Raw genomic sequence first — 4,978 nt, 5'->3', positions numbered from 1 at the left:
GCACCCAAGCTGGGAAGGGGCTAAGCGCTCAGCCCCTGGGACCACCAACAGCAGGCCTGAGAGACATGCAGGAAACCAGACAGCCTGGATGAAATTTCTTTTAAGCAAGGCCCGTGGTCCCTGACAGAACACCACAAGTTTCCCCTAAAACCTTTCGCATCTGCACTGTTTCCATCTTAGTTGGAACTCTTTTGTTCTCATCCTTGCAATACACAGAGAAAACAAATCGCAGGTTTTTGTTTGTTTTAAGATAAGGTCTTGCTCTGTCACCCAGGCTGGAGTGCAGTAGCGTGATCATGGCTCACTGCTGCCTCAAACACCCGGGCTCAAATGATTCTCCCACCTCAGCCTCTGGAGTGGCTAGGACCACAGGGGCACCACCACAGAGACAGGGTATTGCCATTTTACCGAGAATGGTCTCAAAGTCCTGAGCTCAAGGGATCAGCCTGCCTAGGCTTCCCAAAGTGCTGGGACTACAGGCATGAGCCACCTTGCCCAGCCAACCAGAGTTCTTTTTAATGCCAATATTTTACTCGGATTCCACATCTAGGCGGGAATTTGTGTTTTGAAGTAAAGATGTTGCTCTACGCAATCCTCTCCTTTCCTGATCACTGAATTAGAGTAAATGACTGTCCTGAAGAAGGTACCCTTGGGAGAGTGGGTTGGCCTGTCTTTCCACCCTTTCTTGGCTCTGCCCTCACCTTCAAGCCTCTTTCTGGCCTCTGCTCAAGGTCCAGAGACATGCTAAGACCTCTCTGTGTGGCTCCTCTGGAAGAGTCAGGAACCCCACACTTCCTGTTCAGTCCGCAAAGAAGCTTCAAGCCGCACACTTTTGGGTATGACAGGATCCCACAGGGCACAGATGCGCAGTGGCCCACGAAGTGAGTTTGTGGGTCTCCAGATACCTGCAGCCCTTTCTGCTCCTGTAGGGTAAAGGGCAATTGCCTTTCTTTTTCTGTCCAGGAAGGACCCCAAAATGTTCTGAGTCAGAAAGACGGTGAATCCTCTCCTGTGGGTCAGTGGAGAGGGAGAGAGAGAGATTTCAGAGGGAAGAAAGCAGAAAAAGATGCCACAAAATTGCCTAATCAAAAGTTCCCATGATGCCTGCCTCAGTTCCCATGATGCCCAGTCTCTAGTGAGGCAGACACAGTCCAGTCCAGTCCCAGTCTCCAGTCTGAACCAAAGCAGAACAAAGCTGGACACTGCAGCCTGGCATCCAGCGAACATTCAGTCACTTTCTCCAGCGTGGGAGCATTCGAACTTTGGATGTGAAAGAAACATGGTAACCACTGCAGTAAGAAAAGCAACTGCTGGAGAAAATGGCACTTTCTTCCCCAAATTTGTTTCTACACTCATGTCTAAAGAACACCTTAGGAACAACATTAACATCTTTCAGCAAAAGGAAATTCTGCCTGTTGACCTTTTGCTGTGAGACAAACTTGAAAACTTCACAGACACTGCCTTTCTCTGAAAACTGCCCTTACCTCTTTGTTACAATTCACTTCAAGACCTGTTGAGCAGGAACATCAAAAAGGCAAATAAAAAGTTTCAAGGATTATGAAAGAATGCAATAAAACTGCCCTTAAAAAAAAAATCTCAAGATGGAGGTGGAGATCCTGTGATCGTGAAATCTGAATAGGCTGCTCCTGTGTCCTTCAGCGGTGATGGCTCTGAAACCCTTGTGTTCTTTAAAACTCGTGGCCTGCTCTTCCAACCAATTCAATGCAGGCCAAGAAGCACAGTTTGTTCTATATTTTCAAACAGTCAAATGCCTTGAGACACAGCCTTTGCTACAGTACCTGCTAAAACTTCAATGTGCGAATAAATACAGCCTAAACTGAGTCGAATAGACTAAGCGAGAGTGGCAGTGAAGGATCCGCTTTGGAAGACTTCGAAGTGCTGAGGCCAAAGGGCTGGCAAGGAAAAGCCTGTGGGTCAGGCCCCTCGGCCTGAGGGAAGGGCAGGCAGGGAGGGTCCTATGGTTCCTGGGAGGATCTGAAGCATGCTCTCCTGTCAAGAGCCAAGAGCCCTGATGGCCAGCACCAGGGAAAAGGCCCCTTAGGCGCAGTCAGCAGCCCTGCAGGGGCAGGTCCACACTCCTGTGTGGCACGGAGCATTCAGGGCTCCAACGCTCAAAACCCACCAGCTCCTGAAGCTTCTGGGAGCCAGAGAGAGTCAGCCGGGAAATTTGCCAAACACAGTTCCTGGAAACCCTGCATGAGATGCGGCATGCCGAAGCCAGATTGGGGGTCCCTAGGGTCTTGGCTTCGGGGCTAGGCATGGAACTATAAATGAGGGTTCGGCCTGTCTGCCTGAGGGATTGTGTTTCCTGGTGTCTTTTTCATTCAAATTTTGAAAAGCAGTCGAATTTCTTATATTGGAAACTCTAGTTGTTAAAAACAGTAGAGGCTAACATTTTCAGGAATGTGTCTTGTGCCAGTTGCTGGGAGGGGTTTGTGTAGTGGAGTGATGACATGTTCGCTTCACGTGTGAAAGGTTCCCGGTTTGAAATCGGGCGACAACACCCTTGCTTTCCTGAATGTTGGAAATACGTAGGTGATTCTAAAGAAACATGAAAGGAATGCCATTGCTAATCAACAAACCTGCTCACAGCGAACCTCATTCCTTGTCCTGCTAGTCAGAGTGGTGAGGAGGGAAGAGCACATTTGCCACCGGGCAGTCATTTCAGCAAGGGAGGTTGAGGGTGACACAACAATGTGAAGTTTTAGATCAGGAAATCTCACAAAGTTCTCTTCATTCTCTTCCAATGCCGGAATTTCTCCATGGGCTGACAATGTGATTACATCTCTGAAAACTCAGGAGTTATTTCCTGGGGGTCCTGCTTGGCTGCCCTCTGTCTCAGAGCACAGATATGGAACAGGTTGATTTGCCTGAGAAAACCAATCAGAAGCTGCATCTGGATCTCAAGCCAAGGATATGGAGTCAATATTCCATATTCACACCAAAGAAGAACAGATAGATAGATAGATAGATAGATAGATAGATAGATAGATAGATAGATAATGTTTTTTCTTTTGTTCTTGTTGTTTTTTGTTGTTCTCGTTGTTGTTGTTTGAGATGGAATCTCGCTGTTGCCCAGGCTGAAGTGCAGTGGTGCCATGTCGGCTCACTGCAACCTCCATCTCCCAGGTTGAAGTGATTCTCCTGCCTCAGCCTCCCGAGCAGCTGGGATTACAGGTGTGCACAACATGCTTGGCTAACTTTTGTATTTTTAGGAGAGACGGGAGTTTCCCCATGTTGATCAGGCTGGTCTCGAACTCCGTACCTCAGGTGATCCACCCACTTCAGCCTCACAGAGCACTGGGATTACAAGCGTAATGGTAATACATTGTCTCCTCATCAACGTGTCTGCCTTGAGGGCAGGGTTGTGATACTGGAGGAATTAGTGCTTGGCCTGAAGGGCAGCAACAGCCCCTCCAGCCCACACCATTCACCTTCCAGAGTGGGAGGTAAGTTCTGGTGTGTTTCTATGGGTTTATAACCTTTAGAACTAGTAACCTTTTCACATTCGTCTATACTCCTGCTGGATCCATGAAGTCCTGACAAAAAATCATAAAGTCACGGTTGATCCATGACATTTGTGCTGGGTCTTGGGCAGAAACTGAACCTCCAAGAAGATGTGTGTATCTGGAGCGGGCTGGCAGAAAGCTGTGAGGAGAGCCCTTGGACCTTTGACCTGGGTAAAGGGCAGATCCCTGAGGATTCAGACGCCTTGGCCTGCAGTTACACCAGTGCTGGCCACTCAGTGGTTCCAAGCAGCAGTCTGGCACTCAAGTGCCTAAGCGCTTCCTCCAGAGAATAGAAGGCAAAGCAAGCCCTGGATGCAGTGATCCCAAACCTGTCAAGGAGAATAGAAGGCAAAAGCAGGAGACAAGGTTGGGAAAGGGTGGGAAAGTGGGTGAGAGCCTTCCGGGACCTGTACTGTGCCTTGCAAAAGTAATATTTTTAGGCCAGGCTCTGCAGCTCACGCCTGTAATCCCAGCATTTTGGGAGATGGAGATGGGTGGATCTTCTGAGGTCAAGAGTTTGACACCAGCCAGGCCAACATGGTGAAAGCCCATCTCTATTAAAAATACAAAAATTAGCTGGGCGTGGTGGCGGGTGCCTGTAATCCCAGCTACTGGGGAGTCTGAGGCAGGAGAATCGCTTGAGCCTGGGAGGTGGGGGTTGCAGTGAGCCGGGGTTGCAGTTAGCGAAGGTTGCAGTGAGCAGAGATCACACCACTGCACTCCAGCCTGAGCGACAGAGTGAGACTCCTCTACAAATAAATAAATAAATAAATAAATAAACAAACAAACAAATAAACCCCAATGGGATTTTTCTTTCCCACATTTCCTTGACTGACAGGCTCACAGTGGCCCTGCTCCTGGATGCTGAATCTCTATGTAGACCAGACTCACCAAGTGAGTAATAAACATTCCAACAGATGCAACAAATGAGGTTATGTTGACAGTGAGAAAACAAAACAAAACAAAACAAACTACATGCTTTTGCCAGAAACTGAACCTAGGGAAGAGGAAGAAATTCCACCTGAATCACTAATGCTGTTAGTTTAAACAATTCTGCTTAGCTTATGATACATTCAGTACTTCTAGATCTGATTTTGTCCACCATTCACATTAGGCCTAGGGTTCATTTTCCAGACTCCTTTACAGACATGCAAATCAACTGGTTCAAACTGAATGTAATGGCCCAACTGTTTTCAGTTACACTGAACCCCCAGTTCCATGTGGGATGGAAGGGAATGCCAGCCTGGTGCAGAATTGTTTCCAGGCTAGGCACAAAGGAAAGGATCGGTGGCAGACTCCCTGAATTGAGGAAGTGAAGCTAAGGGTCTGGGGAGAGCAAGACAGAGTTCATAGGACAAAGATCCAGTGAGAAGATAACTAAGCAGAGAGAGAATCTGGGCATATGTACAGGTTCTGCCACCAGTATTCAGCAGAGCACTAGTCAGTGC

The sequence above is a fragment of the Mandrillus leucophaeus genome, unplaced genomic scaffold (assembly GCF_000951045.1).
Source record: "Mandrillus leucophaeus isolate KB7577 unplaced genomic scaffold, Mleu.le_1.0 Scaffold457, whole genome shotgun sequence".
Lineage (NCBI taxonomy): Eukaryota > Metazoa > Chordata > Mammalia > Primates > Cercopithecidae > Mandrillus > Mandrillus leucophaeus.
This window is presented reverse-complemented; position numbering follows the sequence as displayed.